Source organism: Jaculus jaculus, chromosome 4, assembly GCF_020740685.1.
Source record: "Jaculus jaculus isolate mJacJac1 chromosome 4, mJacJac1.mat.Y.cur, whole genome shotgun sequence".
Lineage (NCBI taxonomy): Eukaryota > Metazoa > Chordata > Mammalia > Rodentia > Dipodidae > Jaculus > Jaculus jaculus.
Genome location: NC_059105.1, coordinates 124,085,858 through 124,113,006, shown reverse-complemented (window position 1 = coordinate 124,113,006; position 27,149 = coordinate 124,085,858). Strand labels below are relative to the sequence as shown.

At 38.9% G+C, this 27,149-nt stretch overlaps 1 protein-coding gene across 7 annotated transcripts in view; it reads right to left on the bottom strand.

Annotated features, from left to right (window-relative positions):
- Eml6 (EMAP like 6) overlaps positions 1-27,149 on the bottom strand; it is a 460,853-nt gene that overhangs the window by 334,610 nt on the left and 99,094 nt on the right. The gene's annotated exons all lie outside the window — the stretch shown is intronic.

Genomic DNA, 27,149 nt, shown 5'->3' with positions numbered 1-27,149 from the left:
TTATTTCAAAAGGCCTTTTGAGGAGAAAAAATGGTCATGTTAAAAGTGTTATGTTAAAGACAATAAAATTTTTGTTAGTAGTTATGAGATGAACTGACTAAAGAAAATAAACTGGAGAGAAAGCTATATGTTGGATGTTAAATGTTTGATGAAAAATATTTTTACAGAGTGGTTACATAGATTGTAAATTAAAAGTATGTAGATGAAGGTATGAATAAAATATTTATATAAAGCTATCAGTAAGTTTAAACAGAAGGTTAAAGACAATGTACTTATCAGATTACAGACTTCTTGAGATATAAAATGACTAGTAGCACAGGGTGTGCATCAGACTACCAAAGTATGGCCAGCAGGTTGCTATGGTACTCAGGTTGTAAACTTAACTTTAACTCATTGATGTTAATCTGGTCATAATAATGGTCATGAAAGACTGAATTTAGAGTACCCAACCAATTCAAGTAGGTTCCTTTATTTGTCAACCTTTTAACTAAATCTTAAGCTGAAAATTGACTCATTAATATTATCTCCTAAGATTATTATATCTAATTCCCTGCCTCAAAAAAAATCTCACAGGAAAATTATTTACTCTTTTTGTCCCTATTTTATAAGGTAAATAGACCACATTTGAAACATTAAACAGTATTTATCTGTCACACACAAATGGTAGGTTTTTATACTGTCTTGTCTTTTTCCTGGCATACAAGTTCTAGATTAAATCAATGAACTTAAAGTTATTGATAAAATAATTGCTAAACTATTGTTTCTAGGGCTACTAAAATGTTCTGCCTATATTATAACTGACAGATACTTAAAAGATAGAATGTGAATGCTTCCTATTTCCCAGATATAGCTTACACTGTCACCTGACAACTAAACTTAAATATTAATCAGAGCAATTTAAACTATTGTGTCATTCTCTAGCCAGATCTTCTTTGCTAACCAGATATGTTCTGTGCTCTTTTTAACTAATCTGTTTTGCTAATCAGATATGTACAATCTCTCTGGGTGAGTAATAACCATATGTAGAAGCCAAAATCAATTGGAAACTTTGGAGTTAAAAGGATAACCAATATTTTGGTTCCTGCTCCCAGGTCAAAAGGCCACAGGAGATGATGGGACACTGGAATGTCTAGCCTCTGGCAAGTTACCTGTCTTCTTGGTCATAGAGGATGTAGAGACATGGAAATGAATTCCAAGTCAATGTATTTGCAACAGGAGAATCACATCAGAGGAAAATCAGTCCTCCAGGCTTCCCAAAAGGGCCACTTGGTCAGCACAGCCTTGACTTATCCTAGCAGATGACAATACTGAGAGTCATAGACCTCCTCACAGGTCCCTAAAAGTCTCTCCTACAGCACCATTGTTGACCTCCAAAATATACAGTTAATTCTAAAGCCTACATGATCTTAATCACCCAGGGAGAAAAATGTAACTACAATATAAACAATGATTCAGACTAATATGCTCCCCTGTCTGATGCTGACATACAATAGTAGACTCTAACATTGACTCAAGTCTTCTGCCTCTGTCTGTCCCTGATTAACTTCACTTACCCTGACCCCAGCTCTTTCCACTTGCTTTATCCAGAATCAGAGCTATTCCTTGGGTCCCCTACTTTCTCAGCCCTTACCCTATCTCATCCAGGGATAAGTACACTGCCCTCCCAACAGGCACTCTCAAACTTAAACTCTTTTGTGTTCCTACTCTTCCTCTGATCCCAAAATGCCCCTCTGCCTCCTCTTTCCTCAAGCCCTCTATCTCTCACCTCTGAATGGTCATCCTCCCTTTACATCTGGCATTTTGACAAGAGTAACAAGCTCCTTTATTCTCCTTTCTGTCTTCTCACAGGGTACACAGAGCCCGTCATCCTCACCTTCTTTATAACAAATGTCTGTCAGCAACTGCCCTGAAGCCAGCTCAGTACAGAAATGGTATGAGAGACGTCTCTGCTTTGCTCAGAACCAAGTAACAAAAATATGCTACACTGGTGGTATGGAGCTTATCATTCTGCCCCCTCTATCCACCATGAAAGTGCCTCCTCATCACCTTCCTTGAAGAGAGACCTATCAACTGCATTATCCAGCCTCGCCTATAAAAACTCATTGCCCTGATGGTCAGCATGAAAAATTAACTTTCATCTCTTATCCTTAACAAAAACTTGGAATGTTAGGGCAGGAAAAAATAGAGTTACAGCAGGAAGGCAACAGAGTCATAAGGAAGTAGATCATCCACATTCCTCAAGAAACCACCCAGCCATTATCCTTTCCTTGCCTAACAATGTCCCAGGTCTTGGTTTCCTGCCCCCTTATCTCTCAGGACACCTGGTCACTGTTCTGGTCTCACACTTTTGCTATTTTAAGTGTAAAGAACAAAGGAGTCTTTTACCTTCCCCACCTTTCTCCAACCGAAAAACTTTATATAGCGCACCATCTATAATCCCAAAGTTGACTGTTCTGCTCTTGAGATCCAGTCCTGGAAGCTTGTGCTTTCCCTGAATAAAAGCTTCCATCTTTGCCTCAGAGTGGTTTCCATGGTCTTGGTCACTCCTGAACCTTACACAAAGGTTCTCCAAATACCTTTAACTTTGGTAATTAGCTACAAAGCCTCACAGAGCTCATTAAAGGTATTGTTTCACAGTTATGGCTTATTGCAAGGAAATGGTACAGAATAACAGCAGGGCAGAGTTCAGGAGAGTTCCAGATACAGAGCTTCTATGGAGTCAGTATGTATTTCTCTCACAGTACTGATATTGGACAGTATTGTGAACCTTAAAGTTTACAGCACTTCATGTTCAGAGTTTGTAATGGGGCTCTTCCGCTAATGTCCAGATGTAGGATTTCAGCCCCAGGACCAACTGATACTGCATGATTCTCAGGAGCCACTGATACTGTGTGATCCAAAAGCAACACTGTTGGTTTCTTTGGAATAGCCTGGCTCCACCCCAAGCCCATAAAGCTCCCATCCTAAATCGTAATGTAAGGCTATTCTCAACATTCAGGAAACCAAAGGCATGGCATTCCGAGGACTCAGAAAGCAGACTCTAGAAGTGGAGAAGTAGGACAAATTATTTGCTATATGAGGAGTGTTTTCAAGCAACTGGTGTACTACACAATGTGTTTATTGAAATCAACTTAAATAGTACTATTGGCATTTCACATGGTTAACATTTTAAAAGTTGGGACAACACTGGTTTAGAATAGTGTGAATGAAATTAAAGCTGCTTTACTCTACATGGAGTTAGTTCAGATGAGATGCTGTTGGTTCAATAGTGATCATGCTCTGTATAAACATGTTTCGTGTTTAAATATTTAGCCATGCTTACTGAGGCATTAAGCTCTTACTGTCATTTTAAACCAACATTTACATTAATCCTCACTGCATCTTTCTCAAGACCTGTGACTGGGGCCTAATGGCTAAGGCATGTAGCCTGGTGTGCCGGCATGGCTTCCACATGGAGGGATGAAACCCAAGAGCAGGTCAACCAGAGAGGGACACTTACTGAGAAGGAAGGAGGAGATGAAGAAATAAAAAGTGAGACCAAATTACCAGGCAGGGATGAAAAAGAGTGAGGCCAAATTACCAGGCAGGAATGGTCCAAAGCCTTCATCTTGGTCAAGGGAAAGGAGGTCTGGCCTCCCAAGAGGGCAACCAGAAGCCTTCCTATCTGAGTCACAGCACCAGATGTACAGTTCAGGAGTGACAAGACCACAGAGACCACTCTGAGGCAAAACTGGAAGCTTTTATTCAGGGAAAATACAAGCTGCCAGGACTAGCTCTCAAGAGCAGAGCAGTCAACTTTGAGATTACAGATAGTGTACTATATAGAGTTCTTCCAGTGGGAGAAGGTAAGGAAGGGAAAAGAAGCCCTTTGTTCTTTACATTTCAAATAGCTAGGGTGTGAGAGTAAATAGTGACTAGGTGTCCTAAGAGATAAGGGGACAGGAAACCAAGACTTGGGGCATTGTTAGGCAAGGAAGGAATAATGGTTGGGTGGTTTGTTGAGGAATGTAGATGGCCCACTTCCTTATGTCTTTGTCACCCTCTTGTTGTAACTCCATTTTATCCTGACCTAATATTTTGAATTTACATTTGGTGCTGATAGAGACTCGGGCCTTGGATGAGTCCTTAAATGTCATGTACTCCATCAGCAACCATGTTTAATGATTTAACTATATATGAATATACTCAAAAATCCCTCAAAAAGTCACTAGGAAACATCAGCACACTGACAAACAGGCACTAGAACTCTCTGGAAAATTCTTAGTCACTAAATTATTTCCTACCAACTTACAAGATCCAAATGCTCCAAACCTACTATTAGACTTACATTATGGTGTTGAAATGTATTTAAACTGGCTGACAAAATGATGCTTCCAAAAACGAGGGAGGGAACCTGGAAATGGCTCAGTGGGTACAGCATTTGACTCTGAAGCCAAAGGACCCTGGTTCAAATCCCCAGGATACATGCAAGAACTTGCCTGCAAAGGCTAAGGACCCAGGTTTGATGGCCCAGTACCTGTTAGGTTAGGATGGGCTCCCCAAAATGTAGTTACCAAAGATAGCAGGATGGTGACAGACACAAGGAAGTGGGTCATCCACATTCCACAAGGAACTGCCTAGTTATTATCCCTTCTTTGCCTAACCATGACCCCCACCCCCTACAGGTCATGGTTTACTGTAGGTCACCTTGTTACTGTTCTGGTGTCACACCCTGCCTATTTTAGATCTCCCCTAAAGAAACCGTTTTTGTTTTTTTTTAACTTTTCCCTTCCTCACCTTCCCCCAACTAAAGAGCCCTATAAAGCCCACTATCTGTGGAATCTCAGGTTGACTGTGCTCCACTGTTGACAGTCAGTCCTGGCAGCTTGAGTTTTTCCTGAATAAAAGCATTCTTCTTGCCTCAGAGTGGTCTCTGTGGTCATGGTCACTCTCGAACCTTATAGCACCCACATAAACCAGATGTTTAAGGTAATGCATGTGTCAGGAGTTTGTTTGCAGTAGCTAGAAGCCTCTCTCTCTTTCTCTCTCTCTCAAATAAATAAATTAATTAAATATTTTTAAAATTAGGGAAATAAAATATTATTTTTTTAGAAAATTAGCTCAGGAGGACTACTGGGTAAGATGGTTGCTTAGGAGTCACACCAAATCAGCCTAGGGAGGGATTTAAGCAAAATCCAGCAAAATATGCTCTTCTTCTGAAAAGTGAAGTATAGGTTATTCTTAGACATAGTGGAGAACCTAGAGAAACAAAGATCCATGAGAAAGGGGGGAAATGGCCAGAATCCCACTGAGGCACTTGCAGCCCGCTTAACTGCGTGATCTGTGCATCCACCTGGCACCACTCCCACCAGGTGTGACAAGCAGTGTCAGCAGCAGAGACCAAACAAGGAGATTTTTCAACTTCATCAGCCTTCTTGCAAAGTTAAGTAATCTGAAGATCAACTAAGAAGCTACTGAAAGGGATACAGGCAGAACTGAGTGAGTGTTTTAGTCAGGGTTCTCTAGAGGAACAGAACTGCTAGAACAATTTTTTTTTAATTTTTATTAGCATTTTCCATGATTATAAAAAAAATCCCATGCTAATTCCCTCCCCCACACACACTTTCTCCTTTGAAATTCCATTCTCCATCATATTACCTCCCCATCACAATCATCGTACTTACATATATACAATATCAACCTATTAAGTACCCTCCTCCCTTCCTTTCCTCTTCCCTTTATTTAATTTATTTATTTTTATTTTATTTATTTATTTATTTACTTATTTATTTATTTTGGTTTTTTGAGGTAGGGTCTCACTCTGGCTCAGGCTGACCTGGAATTCACTATGTAGTCTCAGGGTGGCCTCAAACTCTCGGAGATCCTCCTACCTCTGCCTCCTGAGTGCTGGGATTCTCTTCCCTTTATGAATAAATTATTTTAAAAAGGGAATTTGTTGGATTAGTTTGCAGTAGTCCAATAGAAGTTGCAGGCCCAAGAATCACCAAACCTGGTAGCTGCTCAGTCCACATGGCCAGATGCTTCAGCAGTCCCAACCTGGCACTGCAGATGGTGCCAATGAGAGGCCAAGAAGAAGTAATGTGCTGCATCTGGCTTCTGTGACCTCGCTTAGTGGCTGGACAGTGGTGCTGCCATTTAAAATCAGACAGCCATTTTGACTCAGATGAGGAACTAGCTGACTAATGTGCTATTTTTGCTTTGGTATCCATGCTTCTTAGCTGTAGCCCCCCCTCCTTGATTCCTGGGAAGCCTCCACCCAAGAACATTCCAGAGATACCTAGCCACGGAGTCCCCAGCCTCTTGAAAAAGATAAGTTCTGGGCTGGAGAGATGGCTTAGCTGTTAAGGCACATGACTGTGAAGCCTAAGGACCATGGTTTGATTCTCCAGGTCCCACGTAAGCCAGATGCACATGGTGGCACATCTGTCTGGAGCTCATCTGCAGTGGCTGGAGGCCCTGGCATGCCCATTCTCACTTTTTCTCTCTCTCCCCTCTCTCTGTCTCTAATTAAAAAAAAAAATCTAAGCCAGGCATGGTGGCACACGCCTTTAATCCCAGCACTTGGGAGGCAGAGGTAGGAGGATCGCCGTGAGTTCGAGGCCACCCTGAAACTACATAGTGAATTCCAGGTCAGCCTGGGCTAGAGTGAGACCCTACCTCAAAACAAAACAAAACAAAACAAAACAAAACAAAACAAAATCTTTAAAACAAAAAGATAAGTTCTGCAAATAGCTCTTGCAAAAGATACACGCACCCTCTCTGAAATCCCCATATGTGCCCTCTTAGAACCAATCATTTTAAAAGTCACAATATGATGTAACCTCGGTAATCTTTTTTCTTTATAAACCCCATTCCTCTGAGGGTCCAGGCTCTCTCCCTCACTACCACTGTGCCAGACTTTGCAGACGGAGCCCAAGCCTAGGCTTGCAATAAAGAAACCTGCTGCTTTTACATTCAACTGTCTCAGCTTCTATGGGTTCTCTGGGGGACTCCTGGGTGACTGAGGGACTTGGCTCCTGGTCAGGGGTCTTGGCATAATACCAGAAAGCCTGGGGCTTCCTGAGGAGTCACTGGGTTTTGATCCACGTGGGTCTTCAGTTGATGCTGGTCTTTAGTCCACACTGGTCTTTAATCCACACTGGAAGGTAGCGAGCAGCTCCAGCAGCCAAGTGGAAGGAAGGAAGGAAGGAAGGAAGGAAGGAAGGAAGGAAGGAAGGAAGGGAGGGAGGGAGGGAGGGAGGGAGGGAGGGAGGGAGGGAGGGAGGGAGGGAGGGAGGGAGGGAGGGACTCTTTTTACCCAGAGCTTCCTTATATAAAGTGCCCCTCTGATCAGGGAAGCCCACTCTGGGGGAAAGGCTCACTCTGGGAGAAGGACTTCCTCCTATAGTTGATCCTTCCTGGAAGCAACCTCCAAGACCCACCCAAAAGGGATTTCTGTGGATTACTAAACAGATAAAGTTGACAACACCTTAACTATCACACATCCACCCCTTGTCAACTTGGCACCAAATCATATCTCTTTACATCATACTTAATTTCCAAATGAAAATAGTAACAAGCTCATAATTCCACCTAACATGGCATAACTATCCCACCTACAACCAGAACTGCAAAATCTTCCCCAGAACACAAAGCTTAGTCTCTAATATAATGGGTATAATATAAATTCAAGAATTAGCTAGTGATATAATCTTAATATTGTTTAGATATGTACATACACTTCATATCAAGGAAGGACAGTGAGCAACTCCAAAAGTCTGAATGTTCCCATCCCTCACCATCAGAACCGCAATCCTCTGGCACTCAGCCCACAGTGGCAGTGCAGCCAGCAGAGCTGATCAAAACTCCAGCTCCATAGCACAACACAGAGGAATTGAGGCGAGCACTCAGAATTGGAGAGATAGGAAGCCACCATAAAAGGTAATGCTGGGCTGGAGAAATGGCTTAGTGGTTAAGTGCTTGCCTGTGAAGCTTAAGGACCCCGGTTCGAGGCTCGGTTCCCCAGGTCCCACGTTAGCCAGATGCACAAGGGGGGCACACGTCTGGAGTTCGTTTGCAGTGGCTCTCTCTCTCCCTCTGTCTTTCTCTCTGTGTCTGTCGCTCTCAAATAAATAAATAAATAAATGAACAAAAAATAATTAAAAATAAAAAGGTAATGCTGCTGAATGAAAAAAAGAAAAAAAAAAAAAAAAACAGGTACATAGGCCTGCCTGCATTGGAAGAGCTAATTTCTCTTTCCTTGTCAGTTAGGTTATGGTTTATATATTTTTTATTGGCTTTACCAAAACCTGTATTTGTGGGTTAAATATTGTTGCCTTTGATACTTTCATATTTATAGGGCCTTTGTATTTTGCTTCTGTCATTATTGGGGGCAGGGTGTGATCCAGATTCAGGATGACCTGGAACCCAATTTCAGAACATAAATCTCTACTTCCCCACTGACAAGACATTCCCTTAGGGATTTTCACTTTGTTTTAATCCCCACAATACTTTGTGCTGGTTTTTATTGAATGTGTATATTGTCCAGCTGAAGCTTAGAATTTGCCAGTAAATTGTTCCACACAGTCCAGTAGAAGACTTGATTAGCAAGCAAACTCAAAACTTGTGATTATTTCTGTAGCTGGATTGGGGTACAAGAGCTATGTCTGACACCTTAAATTTTTATCCTGTAATTATATACGATTGGAATTTTAATGGGGATTGCATTAAATGTGTAGATTGCTTTTGATAAGATTGACATTTTCACAATATTGATTCTTCCAATCCAAGAATATGGGATATCTTTCCATTTCCTTGTATATTCTACAATTTCTCGCTTGAGTGTTTTAAAGGTTTCATTGTAGAGATCCTCCACTTTCTTAGTTAATTCCAAGGTTTTTGTTTTTTTTGAGGCAAGTGTGAATAGGAGAGATTCCCTGATTTCATTCTCTGCATACTTGTTGTTAGTGTAAAGGAAAGCTACTGATTTCTGTGTATTTATTTTGTATCCTGCTATGTTGCTAAAAGTGTTTATCAGCTCTAACAATTTCCTGGTAGAGTTTTTAGGGTTTCTTATGTATAGAATCATATCATCTGCAAATAGTGCTAATTTGATCCCTTCCTTTCCAATTTGTATCCCTTTTATGAGTATCTCTTGCCTTATTGCTATAGCTAAGACTTCCAGTACTATATTGAATAAAAGTGGGGACAGTGGACATGCCTGTTTTGTTCCTGAATTTAGTGGAAAAGCTTCGAGTTTTTCACCATTTAGTATTATGTTGGCTGTAGGTTTGTATTAAATAGCTTTTATTATGTTGAGATATGTTCCTTCTAGTCCCAGTTTCTGTACCATGAAAGTATGTTGGATTTTGTTGAACACCTTTGCTGCATCTATTGAGATGATCATGTGATTTTGTCATTCAGATCATTTATATGATGTATTACATTTATTGATTTGCATATGTTGAATCATCCCTGGATCCCTGGGATAAAGCCAACTTGGCCTGGGTGAATAATCTCTTTGATATATTCTTGTATTCTGTTTGCCAATATTTTCTTGAGAATTTTTGCATCTATGTTCACGAGGGAGATTGGTTTGTAATTTTCTTTTTTTGTTCTGTCTTTGACTGGTTTTGGTATGAGGGTGATGCTGGATTCATAGAAGGGGTTCAGTACAATTATTTTCTTTCTATTTATAGAAAATTTTGATAAGGATTAATGTTAGTTCTTCCATGAAGGTCTGGTAAAATTCACCAGTGAACCCATCTGGGCCTAGGCTTTTTCTAGTTGGGAGACTGTTTATAACTGTATCTCTGTACTTGTTATAGGTTTGTTTAAATGGTTTATCTCATCTTGATTTAATTTTGATAGGTCATATGAATCAAGGAAATCATTTCTTTTATATTTTCAAACTTAGAGGCATATATATTCTGAAAGTATATCCTTCTGATTTTATGAATTTCTTTGGTATCTGTTGTAATGGTGCCTTTTTCATGTCTAATTTTATTAATTTTTGTTTCTTCTCTCTTTCTTCGGGTCAAATTTGCTAAGGATTTATCAATCTTGTTTATCCTTTCAAAGAACCAACCCTTTGTTTCATTGATTTTTTTGGATTGTTTTTGATTTCTATTTCATTAATTTCTGTCCTAATCTTTATTATTTCTTCCTGTCTACCGATTTTTGGTTTGCCTTCTTCTTCTTTTTCCAAGGCCTTACGGTGGAGCATTAAATTGTTCACTTGTGATCTCTCTGATTTCTTAATATTAGCACTCAGCTATAAATTTCCCTCTTAGGACTGCCTTCATTGTGTCCCAAAGGTTTTGGTATGTTGTATTATCATAATCATTTGATTCTATGAATTTATTTGTTTCCTTTTTGATTTCTTCAATGACCCATTGATCATTCAATAGAGTACTGTTTAGTCTCCATGAATTTCTGTATAATCTGTAGCTTTTCTTGTTGCTGATTTGCAGTTTATTCCTATTGTGGTCAGATAGAGTACAAGGATTTATTTCAATTTTCCTATAGCTGTCAAGATTTGCTTTTTGTCCTAATATATGGTCTATTTTAGAGAATGTTCCATGTGATGCTGAGAAAAATATATATTCTGCAGAATTTGGATGGAATGTTCTGTAGATATCAGTTAGGTCCATTTGTTCCATAACATCATTTAATTCAGATGTCTCTCTGTTTATTTTTTGCTGGGATGACCTGTCAATTGATGAGACTGGGATATTGAAGTCTCCCACTACAATTGTGCTTGATGTTCTCTGTGACCTTAAATATAATAGTTTGTTTGATGAAACTGGGAGCCCCCATGTTAGGTACATATATGTTTAGAATTATAATGTCCTCCTGTTGGAGTGTTCCTTTAATCAGTAGAAAATGACCTTCTTTATCGTTCCTGACTAATGTTGGTTTGAAGTCTATCCTAACAGATATTAGGATAGCAACCCCTGCTTGTTTCCTAGGCCTGTTTGCTTGAAATTCCATTTTCCATCCCTTTACCCTAAGGTGGTGTCTATCTTTTATTGAGGGATGGATTTCCTGGAGGCAACAAATGGCAGGATCCTGCCTTTTAATCCAGTCTGCAAGCCTGAATCTTTTGGATGGTGTATTGAGGCCATTGATATTAAAAGTTATTATAGAAAGCTATGCATTTATTCTTACCATTCTTCTTATATTGTAGTGTTACCTGTTTTCCCTTTACTCATTTGTTTTAACTGTTATTTTAGTGTGGTTTATTTTTGCCTATTTCCTCCTGTGTGTGTTTTGCTTTCTCTTCAGCATTAAGAATTCCTTCAAGTATTTTCTGTAGAGCTGGTTTAGTTGTCATAAATTTCTTTAGCCTGTTTTTGTTGTGGGATGTCCTTATTTGTCCATCAATTTGGATAGATAGCTTTGCAGGATAAAGTAATCTTGGTTGACAGTTGTTATCTTTCAGAACTTGATATACATCATTCCAAACCCTTCTGGCTTTTAAAGTTTGTGTTGAGTAATCTGCAATTATGCTTGTTGGGCTCTGAAAGGCCCAGGCGTGAGGCCTAGTGGAACTTCCTGAGCCTAGCTAAAGTTTGGCGCCCTGTCTCTGGCCAGCTAGGACTCAGCAGGACACCTAATGGCTTCTGGACTGCCACCTCTGCATGGCAATTGTAGCAGTTACAATTTACTATTGGCCCTTGCCTCTCCCCCCGCCCCATCCTAAAATCCCCGCCTTTGTCCCCAACATTATATAGGCAACTGCTCAGAGTAATAAAGCGAGTTGTTTCTGTGAGATCCTGCATCAAAAAAACTCCTGACCCAGTGTGGTTTTTCTCCGGTGGCCAGGAGAGGTTTCTGAGTCATCTGACACTCATCATCCCCTCAACCCCTAGGAAGGAACCAGCAGGCCTGGTCCTTCCCTCAGCACTACCTACCTGCCCGGGAAGGAGCCCGGCATTCTGGTACCCAACATGGGGCTCTGGGAACCCAGCAGACTAGTGCCCCTGGGAGAAGCAGTAGTTGAGGAAGTAACTGGTGTACATGTATGGGTGAGTGTACCCTCATGAGTTATGAGGCAGTTTTCATATTTAGTGCACTAAACTTTGTTTCTATAACCTGTACTTACTTGTCAACATCTCTTCATTCCCTTCCTCTTTCCCCTCACCTTCAGTTCACCAGCAGCTTTTGTATTTGTGAACGGGGCCTAACAAGCTACATCTGCGGCTTTTATATTTCTAAAGGCATGTACTTCTCTCTCTCTGCTTGGGCCTGTGAAGGCAGACCAGCTTTTTCCGCCATTATGGAACTTCCCCTGGATCTATAAGCTTCAATAAATATTCCTTCCTCCATGACTGTACCTGGTCTGGAAGTTTATCTCAGCAAACCTAAAGCTGTCTAATGAGCTGAGATGAACCTGACCATGTGGATGTTAATCTTTTCAAACCTTTCTTTTAAAACAAATAGGCATAAATTTGATGCTTACAACTAAAGGTGTCCTCTGGAGTGGTAAGCCAAATTTTATGGACTATTCAGATAAAAGTTTAAAAATTCTAAGTACAGACAGCATTAAACTTCAAGGCTTGGCTTATAAACTTTCTAAGAGGAAAAAAAGACTACAGGGAACTTTGTTGGAACTGGGCTACTGGCATAAGGGCTGGCTGCGTCCCGCTGCCCAGGCCCAAAGAGTTTAATCAAGGTTAAACTTGTAATAGACTGATATGCTTAGCTAGAAATATTGGATTAAGAGATTTAAGATTTGTTTTTTGTTGTTGTTGTTGCTGTTGTTTTGGTTTCTTGAGGTAGGGTTTCACTCTGGCCCAGACTAACCTAAAATTCCGTGTGGAGGCTCAGGGTGGACTAAAACTCATGGTAATCCTCCTACCTCTGCCTCCCAAGTGCTAGGATTAAAGGTGTACACCACCATGCCCGGCTAAGACTTAAGATTTTCAAGTAAAAAACCTCAAGTTAAAATTAAAGACACTGAGACTAATTTTAGGTTATGGTGGTTCAGTTTACATTGTTTTAGTCTCTCCTTACTATGCCTTACACCAGTTAAAAATGTTTACTCTGTGCCTTTATATGCTAGAAGTGTTTAACTTGTTTAATTTTACAGATCTTAATATCTTAAATTGGTCAAGACTGTGGGGACCTTTAAAATTAAACTGAGTACAATTTATAATATATAATAGTTATAAATCTATTGGGAGCCAGGGACAAAATTTGGTAATTTAAATAGATGGGCCCCCTATTGGCACCTTGTGCCCAACCCTCCCCTGCTGGGAAATGGTGGGCAATCCACCTCCTGGGAGACTGCCACATGGACCCCTTGGACTGACCTAGGTGGGGGACAGGGGAGAAGTCCACCCTCTCATGGTGACTGGGCTCACTGACCTTTTCCCACGCCTACTGGGCATCAGCACATGCCGGGAAAAAATTAAACATGCCATTAGTCATATGCTTCAATGTTTCACCCCTTGGGCTGCCTAAAAAAATTAAAACAGATAATGGCCCCTGCTTCCTAAGCAAGGCCTTTATAGATTTCCTCCAGACCTGGAAAATCTCACATTCCACAGGCCTTCCATACAACCCCCAAGGCTAAGCTATTGTTAAAAAATATAATAAAACTCTTAAGTCTCAATTACAAAACAAAAGGGGGAATCCTTACCCCCACACAACCAACTAAAAAAGGCCTTATTTGCCCTAAATATTTTTAAATTTTTCTAACAATTTGTGATGTGTGATAGTTATAAATTGGTTGGACTCCAGGGGCAAAATATGGTAATTTAAATGGCCCCCAATATATTCAATTATTTATCTTAAAGTGCAATGGTGGGTTTCAGATTTCAATCTAAAGATATACAAAGTGTGCCTAGCAGGATTTCCTAAAGTGTGCTGTGACATTTGGCTTTAGGCTTGTACTTTTAATGTCTAACTATCCTTCATACTCCCAGCTTTAAAATGGTTCCTAAGAAAGTTCAAACTGTACCTCCCTTTAAGACCTTGGGCTTGACCCTTACCCTAGATACAGTTTCACCTATTAGATGCTCTGTATTATGTGACTACATATTTGGGCGAAGAGATACTAAGGTTAAAAGTTAAAACTCGTTTGGAGTGTCATGTAGATTTTCAACGGATTTATGTTACTTCTAAAAAATATAATAACAGTCAACAGCATTGGGAAAATGCATTTAAGAGGTATTTGACATATCTAATTCAGTTACAAACAGAGATTTTATCTCTGTAAAATATTCATCTTACTTTTGATGCAGCTAAAGCTGCTGATGACTTACTATCTGCTTTTAAGTCTGCCTTGCCTAGATGGAATTATCTCACTTCTTAGATAGGAAGCTTTGCTACTACAGGTGTTTGTCTGTTACTTATTCTGTCTCTACTGCCCATACTCATTAAATGCATCTTAAGATCCTTTATGGATAACCGTACAGAAGTACATGGAATGCAGCTATGGACCTGACCCCGGCTTCCTGAGACATTATCTTAAAGCCCCTGCAGAGGCTGGTAGTCAAAGGCGGGTAAGATTCTCTTGAGTTAGGTCAACCTAAGACAGGGCATGAATGATGGGTGATGGGTAAGACCTAAATATCATAGAGGACAACCTAAGGCAGACACAGTCTTTCTGCACCAAGACCCAGAGGGGCCTGGTTCATAAAAAATAAATTAAAAAGGGAAGAAATTGTCTAAAGCCACTTGACTGGCCTTGTATCCATAGCTCTGGGCCATTTGACAGCAAGACTTTAACACCTACATGTAAACAAGATTATACACATTCAGTGTTACTGATAAGAGCTGGCCATTCCTTAATATTTATATTTATATTACTAATATCAAAGGGTTTGTTTGTTTCCCAACCTTGGGATAATCTTTTATACTGAGAAGTCATTAAAGTACAAAAACTCTATAACAGAAAGGAGTTTTTTAATAGAAACTTGTGTAAAGCTCATAAAAATTTTTCTCCATGGAAAAACTTAGTAAAAAGAAAAAGATCCATTTGGGTACCAGTGAGAGACCTAAAATATTTGTCCCAACAAGGGGACACTGACAATCACTTCTCTAGGGAGTGTCCTGCCCCTGAGGACTGTTCCTAAAATGGTCCTTCACCCTGATAAACTAAATAAATCCCTCCCTTGCAGAGGATTGCTGGCTTTGCCTCTGATCTGGGCTTCTCCAGCTGCTTGCAGTACAATTGCCCATACGACCTTAAAAAGCTGCTCAGCCACCTTCCCCATCCCCGTCCAGCTTTTCCCAATGTTTCCTCTGGGCATTTGGGCCCTGCCTTCCCCTAATAATTCCAGTATAGATGTGGGATACATTCATCCTTCCTTATGTACTTTTAACACAACTGAGCCCAATGCTCAATGATGCCTGCCTTCTGGAATGGTTTATGTTTGTGGAGGCAGGATGGCCTATAACTTTCTGCCCACCAATTGGACGGGTCTTTGTGCCTCTGCCACCTTAATGCCAGATGTAGATATCATTCCTGGAAGCTAGATTCCCTAGCTGAGGTAGTCCTGCAAAACAGGAGAGGACTAGACCTACTAACAGCTGAAAAGGGAGGCGTATGTTTGCTTTTACAGGAAAAATGCCACTTTTATGCCAATAACTCGGGAATCATCCAGGACAAGATTAAGAGACTCCAGGAAGACTTGGAGAGGAGGCAGTGGGACCTCCAGGACAACCCACTGTGGAAAGGCTTACTTTACTTCTTACCCTACCTTCTCCCTCTACCTAGACCCCTCCCCCTCCTTCTCTTTCCCCTCCTCCTTATCCTCACTGTCAGGCCTTGTGTAATTAAAAAATTACACAATTTATTCACCAGCAGCTAGAGGCAATAAAACTTCATCAGGTCGAGATACATTATCACAGGCTGGCAACTTAGGAATTAAATTCCTCAGATGACCCACTGCCACCTCCTCTGCCCTCTATGCGACCAATGACAGGTAAGTTCCCCAGAGGGGGACAACCTAAGACAGGGGCCACAGTGAATAATTACAAAAACAAAAGGGGGAGATGTTGAGCTCTGAAAGGCCCAGGCGTGAGGCCTAGTGGAACTTCCTGAGCCTAGCTAAAGTTTGGCGCCCTGTCTCTGGCCAGCTAGGACTCAGCAAGACACCTAATGGCTTCTGGCCTGCCACCTCCGCGTGGCAATAGTAATTACCATTTCAATAGTTACAATTTACTATTGGCCCTTGCCTCTCCCCCCACCCTGTCCTAAAATCCCCACCTTTGTCCCCAGCATTATATAGGCAACTGCTCAGAGTAATAAAGCGAGTTGTTTCTGCAAGTTCCTGCATCAAAAACACTCCCGACTCAGTGTGGGTTTTCTCCAGTGGCCAGGAGAGGTTTCTGAATCATCTGACACTCATCATCCCCTCAATCCCTAGGGAGGAACCAGCAGGCCCGGTCCTTCCCTCAACACTACCTACCTGCCTGAGAAGGAGCCCAGCAATTCTGATGGGCTTGCCTTTCTTGGTGACTTGCTTCTTCTCTCTAACTGCTTTCAATATATTTTCTTTGGTTTGTGTGTAATTTAATAATAACATGGCGAGGAGAGGTTCTTTTTAGACTTTGTTTATTTGGTGTACTAAAAGCTTCTTATATCTGCTTTGGCATTTGTTTCCCAACTTGAGGAAATTTTTCTTCTATGATTTTGTTGAAAACACCTACTAAGCCTCTGGATTATAATTCTTCTCCTATTATACCCTGATTTCTTATATTTGATCTTTTTATAGTATCCCAGATATCTTAAACTTCCCATTCATACATTCCTATTAGCTTGTCTTTCTCTTTGTTGGACTGTATTAGCTCTGCCTTGGGCCCTAGTTTAGATATTCTGTTCTCTCCTTCATCCATTCTACTGGAGCAACTTTGCAGAGAGGTTTGTTTTTTTTTTTTTTTTCATTGACTGTATTCTTCAGAGCCAAGATTGCAGCCTGTTTTTTCTTCACTATTTCTATTTCCTTACAAATGTCTTATAATGACTTCTTTACTTCATTAAGATGGTTTCCTATGTTCTCTTTCAGAAGTTTGTTTTCTTCTTTAATTCCTTTGTTTTCTTCTTTGATTCCCTTCATTTCTTCTCTGATTTCTTTGAGCATAGATACCATCGTTTTCTTGAAATCTTTGTCAGGCATTTCATCTAAAACAGTCTCATCAGTGATCGTTTCTAATGGATTCATAGTTTTTGTTGGGACTATATTGTCTTGATTCTTTGAGTTTCTTATATTGTAGCGACTTTTGCATCCTTAATTGATTTGATGCTTGGGTTTTCTACTTATCTTCAGTATTCCCAGACATGGCAATCCACCTGTATATACCCTCAGAATATGAGTTTAAGGTACCAGGTGTGGCTCTTGTCTCCCAATGAAGCCCCAGAAGTAAACCTAGGTGTTGGGTTTACTTGCTAAGCAAGTATTCTAGTGGACTGGGTGGGATAATTAACTGGCAAATTCTAAACTTCAAGTGAGTAACATACACAATAAAAAAAAAACAGCACAAAGTATGCAAATGTGGGGATTAAAACAAATAGATAGTCATATAAAGCCAAAATCCCTAAGGGTGTATGTTATTCTACACCCTTAATCTTGTCAGCTAGGAGGTAGAGATTTCTATTCTGAACTGGGTTCCAGGTCAACCTGGATCTGGATCAGACCCTGTCCCCAATAATGACAGAAGCCAAAAACAAAGGCCCTATGAATAGAAACAAACAATGGTATGTATGTATGAAAATGTCGAAATGAAACCCATCACTTTGTATGCTAATTAAAAATAAATAAGGCCATTATGAAATGGGGCTGAGCACCAGGGCTAGACTCCATTCTACAGCAGCTTCCTGGGAACCGGGCAGTGAATAAATGGGGGAAGATCAGTAAAGGCAGAGAAAACACAGAAGAACAAAGATCCATCAATAATACAAAAACAAACAAACAAAAAGATGTGCCATTTCTATCATATCTAATGGGCCCCAGGAGAAATTGCAGAGGAAGCGGAAACATGAATACTGCTCTTCCTGCTAGCCTGACAGCAAGCTCCAGGGTGATGGTGACAGTCACAGTGGTCAATCAAAACCTATCAAAGCAGAAATCCAGCGACTACAAAGAACTCAACACTAAATCAGACTGCCAATAGGCCTGCTGTGGCTCACGGAACATTGCAAAAGAGGGGCAGAAAGGTAAGAGCCATAGAGTGGATGGGAATACCCTGTGCCATGGTTCCCCACCACCACCCCATAGGGACTGAGGGCTTCATGAACACACAGTGAATATCATAACCCCACTGAGCAGGACTCCCAGGGAAATGTGAACAAAGATGAGGGGATATAACCTGTCATATATAAAATGAATAAATTTAAAATAAATTTAAAAAGGAACAAGGAAATACATGATTTTAAGATGAATGTTTCTTCCATTTCCCACTGGAATTTATACTCCTTTCTATTAGTCCTCTTACAAATCACATTTCTGAAATTTCAAGATTGTGGTAGAGAACGAAGGTGACTTTGAGATCCTGGGACACTATGAAATCTCTGCTACAGTGAGGCTTCCAAAGAAGCCTTTGCTATAGTAACTGCCACAATAACTTCAAGCGCTCTTTTGTGCGTCAAACAAGACATAATTACTCCTTCATTGAAAAAAAAAAAAAGAACTAAAAGGAATGTCTAACATAATTCCAATCCATGCATTGGTTCACAAATTTGAAGAAAACTAAAACCAGAGATTAGAAATGAATAGTCCAAAGGCACAAGTAATTCTGTGGTATAATCCAGCACATGACAACCGATGGAAGGGTAAAGGGTGGAACATTACTAATTTTTTGATATAGTTCTCTTATGTAAATTTCCAGTTCTCAATGACTGTAGCAAACACACCCACATCAAAGATAGGATACTTACTGAGGACATGGAGAAAGAAGAGCAGAGGTGTACCTGTATACCCTCCCCCCTTTGCCTCTTTCTCTCTCTCAAATAAATTATAAGTAAAATAAAATATACAAATATATTCAAAACTTGGTGTGGTGGTTTGATTCAAGCGTCCCCCTGTACAGTTTGATGGACTATTCTGGACAGAGTTGAAAGATCTGAATATAATAAGAAGTATGGACTGTGAGGTTTAGCTTATGAAGATGAGAAAGAGCTTTGCCTGGACTAGGCTAGAAGCAGTTTGTATGAGAAGCTTGCTATTATGCCCATGTCCTGAGAACTTGTGCAGGGTTGCATTGCGTAGAAATGGATTGGTGTGTGTGGTAGAATATGGAACAGAAATGGAAATATTTGGGCTGAAACTTCTGTTCATTCAACTGCAATTATATGAGAGATTACAACCTTTGAGATTGGCCAGCTGACCTGTATGGAACTACAGGAAGAATGTGGATTCTTTTGAAGGGGCCTGAATGCTAAAGGAGGGTCCTGTTCTTCAAAGTCTGCTTCATTCCCCCTGGATTAACAAATTGGCAGCCCACCTGGTATTATGAAGTATAAGAATTGCAGGAAAGAGAGGGTCACTGTATTTGCAACACAATCTTATATTTTAGAAACAGAATGGGCAGTGTGGATCAGGATTGCATGCATGGACCCAGTAGAGATGCTGGGACCATGAGGCAGCTGCTACGGAGAGCTGCTGGCCCCAGATGAAGTTTTCCAGAACTGTGAGTAGTGTAGCTGGAGGGGTGGAATTGGAATTTCATAGACTTGATGCTGGTTAGAATTATCAGACTTGGAGATTTGTCACTGACTAGAGTTGTTGGACTTGGAGCTATAGAGTTTGATGCTTGCCCTATTTAAATCTTGTATCAGTTGAATATTTCTTTGCTATGCCCAATGCCATCTTTTGTAATGTGAGTGTTTATTCTGTGCCATTATGGGTTTTTTTATGGAAAGATTTTTTGATATTATTGCTCAGCAAAAAGATCTAAGACTATGAGAATATTTGAACATCATTAGGATTGATAAAAAAAAATATATGGGAACTTTTAACATTAGACTGAATGCCTTGCATTTTACATCATGAATGGTTATCAGTTTATGGAGGCCAGGGGTAGAATGTGGTAGTTTGATTTAGGTGTCCACCATAAACTTAGGTGTTCCCAGCTGATGGAAATTTGGGAATTAATGCCTCCTGGAGGCAGTGTATTATTGGGGGAGGGCTGATAGATATTATAGCCAATTTTCCCTTGCTAGCATTTGTCACTCTCTCCTGTTGTTGTTTTCCACCTGATATTGGCAAGGAGGTGATGTCGACCCTCTGCTCATGCCCACATTTCCTCCTGCCATCATGGAGTGTTCCCTCGAGTCTTTAAGCCAAAATAAACCTTTTTTTTTTTTCACCCAAGAGCTGTTCTTGGTTGGGTGCTTTCTGCCAGCAATGGGAACCTGACTATAACATTTGGTAATAATGAGGTGAACACATACACATAACAAAGTTTGTTATAAAGTTGTTTTAACTTATATATCTATAAGCCAGAAAAGTCAATTACAATTGTACATACTCTGTGTTCCAAAACTTTAATTCCTGAGTATAACATCAAAGCAGAAGAAAGCCCTAACAAGCAAAGTATAACACATCTATGTTGAAGTGAAACAGATCTGGGTTCAAATTCCTTCTCTGCTACATAGCTAGGATGATGTTTCTGAAGTTGGCTCATCTGCAAAATAAAATACTGTCATCCAGGTGGTGGTGAGGGTTCAATTGAATATGGTCTTGTCTGCAAAGCACTAAGATACAGAGGAGAAGAGGAAGCCATAAGAAGACTGAAGGCACAGCTGAGTGGGCCAGGAGTGTTCAGCCCAGGTTTACTTTGGCATGTATATGTTTTCCTACAGTCTGCCATTACCATCTGTTAAAATGTTTTTTTATTCTTCTGTTTAGGTATCATTCAAAAGTTATTTATTGAAATAAAATCACAGTGATAAGGAAGCCAGGTACAGGGAAACTATGAATGGAAATGAGAATGTATGACTAAAATTAAAAGTGATAACAAACATGCCTGGTTTATACCCGCATAGCTAACCATTTGCCTCTGGCATTAAGTCTATGACACTCTAGTCAATAAGAAATAACTTTCATCTTTACTCATTATGTGAAAATGGAAATATATGTATATTTTTTATTTTTATCTTATACATATATATACATATATGTGTATATATATGTATTATATATGTTATATAATATGTATAATGTTATAATACATATATAATATAACATATATTATATACACTATATATAAAATATTAATATATAATATATAATATTAATATATTTATTTATTTATATATATATTTTTTGAGGTAGGGCTTCACTCTAGTCCAGGCTGATCTGGAATTCACTATGTTGTCTCAGGGTGGCCTCAAACTCACAGTGATTCTCCTACTTCTGCTTCCCAAGTGCTGGGATTAAAAGGCGAGCATCACCATGCCCAGCCACATCTGTATTTTTTAAATAACAGTAATCAAAGCTCCACGGGAAATCACTTTTCGCATCCTGAAATTTAGTGTTTCATGAAGTTTAGTCTTGTAATAGCTATCACCATTTTCAAAAAAAACAAAAGCAAAAATAAACACCATTGGGAATTCACAATGCTATGGCTGGTATTCCACAATGTCACACTATGGATTAATAGAAATGAGCCAAATAGATAGCTGTTTTTAAATGTCAAGGTTGTTGTATTTCCCTCCAATTAATTCTCAAGAAGTCTGTGAGAAGTAGCTATCTGTTTAGGCCCTTCCTGACAGTCTCTGGAAGAGGTGGTCATGGATGTTCATCAGTACCTCTTACAAGATAGTTCATCCCAATGGACAGCCCATGACTCAGTACCTGACACATGACCAGGTATCTCTCTCAGAGAAAGCATATATCCTTCTAACTCCTACCTAATTGGGGTTCAGCTCATTGCTGAAGTAGACTTAAATCTCACCCACCATGGCTCAGGGAATTTTGCAGAAGAAGGGGCAAAAAGATTGTAAGAGCCACAGAGGCATTGCCTCTCCCTCAAAATAACTGACTACTGCTCCCACAGCACATATACTACAACCCCATGGGGAGTACATGCAACCCTAGAATTGGGGCAGCAGCAAGGGATCAGAAAAATGAACCTTTCTACCTGCTGTCTTCAAGAAACCCACCTCATCCTAAAGACAAATACCACCTCAGGGTGAAAGGATGGAAATGACATTCCAAGCAAATAGAATAAGGAACAAGCAGGAATTGCTATATTAATATCTGATAAAATAGACTTCAAACCAAAATTAATCAAAAAGAACAAAGAAAGCTACTTCTTACTCATCAAGGAAATGATCCAATATGAGGACTTCACAATCATAAATCTATATGCACCAAACATTGGTGCAGAGTACTTTATAAAACAAAACCTACTTGACAACAAAACAGAAATAAGCACCAATACCATCATAGTTGGGGGCTTCAAATGTTTTGTCAAAGACCTCCTCTGCATCTATTGAAATGATCATGTGGTTCTACAACAAAATCAAGGAGGACATGAGAAGATGGCCAGACTTCCCATGCTCTTGGATAGGTAGAATTAATATGGTAAAAATGTCAATTGTGCCAAAAGCAATATACACATTTAATACAATATGAATAAAAATTCCAGCATCAAAATTGATATCAAAATTCATATGGAATGGCAGATGAAGTTGGGGATTCATCATCATAGACAGATCACCCAAGGAAAAAAATCAACAAAGAAATAACAGAGCTCAACAGAACCATACATGAACTAGACTTAATGGACATCTACAGAACTTTCCAACCCAATTCTACAGAATACACATTCTTCTCAGCAGCCTATGGAATCTTCTCCAAAACAGATCATATATTAGGCCATAAAGCATACCTCCATAAATTCAGGGAAACTGATGTAATTTCCTATACCATATAAGAACCTAATGCTTTAAAGCTAGAAATGAACAAAAGACACATCAGGAATTCCACCAGGTACTGGAGACTGAACAATACACTTTTAAACAATGAATGGGCTGTAGAAGAAATCAAAAAAGAAATTGCAAAATTTCTAGAATTGAATGGTAATTACATCACAACTTACTAAAAGTTATGGGACACAATGGAGGAAGTCCTAAGGGTAAACTTCATAGCAGTAAATGCCTTCATAATGAAGATTAAGAGATCCCAACTTAATAAATCCACCTAAAGACATTGAAATAACAAGAAGAATCAAACCATGAGAGCTCCAGATGGAAATAAATAATCAAAATCAGAGAAGTTAATGAACTAGAAACTAAAAAAGAAAAAAATTAAGAAAATTGAAGAATCAAAGAGCTGGTTCTTTGAAAAAATAAACAAGATTGATAAACCCTTAATCAATTTGATCAAATAAAAAAGAGAAGTCTCAAATTAACAAAATCAGAAATGAAGAGAGAGGTTGTAAAAGACATCAATGAAATTGGAAGAATCATCAGGACATATTTGAAAACCTCTATTCCACAAAACTGGATAATCTGGAAGAAATGGATGAATTTCTACCCACATACCAGCTACCAAAACTAAACTCAGAACAGACTAATCTCCTAAAGAAACATATCACTTCATCAAGATTTAAAAGGTAATCAACACCCCGCCCCCACAGAAAAAAGTCCAGGACTGGATGGCTTCCAGGCCAAATTCTATCAAACCTTCATTGAAGAACTAAAACCATTTTTTCTCAAACTGTTTCACATAATTAAAGAACAGTGAATCCTCCCCATTTACTTTTATGAAGCTACCATCACCCTAACACTAAAACTAGACAGAGATACAACAAGAAAATTGAACTACAGGACTATATCCCTGATGAACTTAGATGCAAAGATCCTGAACAAATCCTCACAAACTGAAGTCAACAGCATGTCAAAAGCATTATCCACCTTGATAAAGCAGGATTCATTCCAGGGACACAGGATGGTTCAGCATATAGAAATTGGTCAGCGAAATACACCACATAAGTAAAACTCATCACAAAAAACACATGATCATTTCAACAGATGCAGAGAAGGCCTTTGATAAAATATAACATCATTTCATGATCAAAACACTGCAGAGAATGGGCATGGAGGGTTCATATCTCAACACAATAAAAGCTATATACAAATAAACATCTAAGCCTAAATAATACTTAATGGGGAAAGACTGAAGGCGTTCCCACTGAGATCAGGAAGAAGACAGGGGTGCCCACTCTCATCACTGTTCTTCAACATACTACTAGAAGTCCTAGCCCAACAATAAGGCAGGAGAAATAAGAGGTATACAAATTGGAAAGGAAGAAGTCCAATTTGCCCTACTTGCAGATGACATGACTGTATACATATGTGATCTGAAAGTCTCTATCTGAAAGCTTCTAATGGTGATTAATTCCTTCAGGAAAGTGGCAGAATATAGAATTAACACATAAAATCACTAGCCTTTCTATATGAAAAGGACAAATATACAGGGAAAGAAATTAGTGAGGCTGTTCCATTTTCAATGGCCACAAAAAAATCAAATACCTTGGAATAACACTAACCAAGAATGTCAAAGACCTAATAATGAAAACACTCAAGAAAGAGATCAAGAAGGACATGAGAATATGGAAAGACTTCCCATGCTTTGGTAGAATTAATATTATGAAAATGGCAGTTATACAAAAAGCAATATACAGATTTAATGCAATACCAATAAAAATTCTAGCATCATTCTTCACAGAGAAAGAAAATGTGATCTCAAAATTCATATGGAATGGCAGCAGTCCTCAGGTACCCAAACATATCTTCAGCAAAAGAAACATCTCTGGAGGTATCACCATACCCGATCTATATAACAAAGCTATAGTAACAAAAACATAATGATACTGGCATAACAGAAATATAGACCAAGGAAACAGAATTGAAGATCTGGACCTTAGTTCAGTTACCTACAGCTACTTGATCTTTGACAAATGTGCCAATAATATAGACTGGAGAAAAGATAACATCTTCAAAAAATGGTGCTGGAAAATGGGATAACTACATGTAAAAAACTGAAACTAGACTCACACATCTCACCATATACAAAAATTAACTCTAAATGCATTAAAGACAGCAATATAAGACCTGAAACTCTTCAACTACTGGAAGCAAAAATAGGAGGAATGTTCCATGATATAGAAGTTGTAAAGACTTCCTGAACAATACCACAGTAACCCAGGCAATTAAATCTCTCAAACTATAGGCCAGGTGTGGTGGTGCACACCTTTAATCCCAGCACTAAGGAAGCAGAGTTAGGAGGATTGCCCTGAGTTTGAGGCCACCCAAAGACTACATAGTGAATTCCAGGTCAGCCTGACTTAGAGTGAGACCCTACCTTGATAAACAAAACAAAACAAAAATCTCTCTACCAATGAGATTTTATGAAGCTAAAAAGCATTTACACAGACAAATATACCATGAGCAGAGCCAATAGATTGGCCACAGGATGGGAAATATTTTCACCAGCTATACCACTGATATCAGCCTAATATCTAGAATCTACAAAAAAAAAAAAAATACCTCTTTTAAAGAGAGTAATATTGGGGCTGGAGAGATGGCTTAGCGGTTAACCGCTTGCCTGTGAAGCCTAAGGATCCCACGTTAGCCAGATGCACAAGGGGGCGCACGCGTCTGGAGTTCGTTTGCAGAGGCTGGAAGCCCTGGAGCACCCATTCTCTCTTTCTTCCTCTATCTGTCTTTCTCTCTGTGTCTGTCGCTCTTAAATAAATTTTAAAAAATTTTTAAAAATTAAATAAATAAATAATATTAAAAAATAAATAGAGTAATATTGACAAGAAAAACACTCTATTGACAGATGTTATGAGGTTTTTCATAAAATACCATGATTGAAAACAGGCTATTCTACTAGTTATATTTAACACATTTGATGCCATTTTATCTTTATAGCAAATACTTGGCAGCAAATGATCTTACTTCCATAAAAAGTATTGGTTGAAAAATTATCTATTTGAGAGAAATAAAAGCTATTTATTGCACAAGTATATTCAATCAAATACTGACTGAAAACATGTAAGAATTATGAAGCTAAATAAAAAGCATATTCACTCTAATTTTTAAAAATCGAATTTGACAAATTACCATATTAAGACATGAATCATCAAATGACACCACAACTCACAAGAAACATGTTTACATATTCTCAAAGTATATTCCCACAAGTGACTTACACATTACCAAGAAAAAATTAATAATTTGCCAGAGAAAATTGACAGATTACACTTAGACCAAATGACCAATGTTAATATCACTGGTAACATCACTGGTTAATATCAGGTGGCTTCTGATACCATATACTGAGAAGAAAGCATCACATCTATAATATTCCTGCCTCAATTGTATAATTCAAACCATAAGGAAATGTTGGACAAACCCAAATAGTGAGAGATTCTACAAAATAAGTGGCCTATTCTCTTCAATAATATCAAGGTCATAAAAACAAGAGAACAATAAAGAAATGTCCTAAATTAAAAAGTCTAAGAATACTGGATAAATAAATCTAATATATTATCTGAGATTTTTTTTTGTTTGCAAGGACATTATTGGATCGACTGACAAAATAAAAGTCAGATCTTAATGTTACACAATAGTATTGTTTAAATATCAATTTATTGATTTTGAGAATTGTATTGTTATTATGCAAATGTCCTTTTGAGGTGAGACTACACATTAAATTATTTAAGTGAAAAAATCATTAGTTCTATGACATCCTGAAATGGCTCATGAGCAAAACTACATGTCTATATACATGTTATGTGTTTAAATAAGTTATCACATGGATGCATTGATACCCTGGTGGGTTGTGATGGATGAGTAGAAAGACAGACATGTGGTAAGTGGAGAAAGAAGTGATGCAAGGAGAAGGTAGAAGGGAAAGAATATTAATGCAAATGATACAAAATATTAGCATTAGAAGAATATGGGTAATGGACATATAGGAATTCTTTGTACTAGTCTTAGAACTTTCTGGTAGGTCTACAATTATTTTAAAATAAAATTGCAGGGCTGGGGGCAGTGGCACATGCCTTTAATCCCAGCACTCTAGGAGGCAGAGGCCAGAGGATGGCCATGAGTTCAAGGCTATCCTGAGACTACATAGTGAATTCCAGGTCAGCCTGGGCTAGAGTGAGACCCTACCTCATAAAACTAAAAAGACAAAATAAAA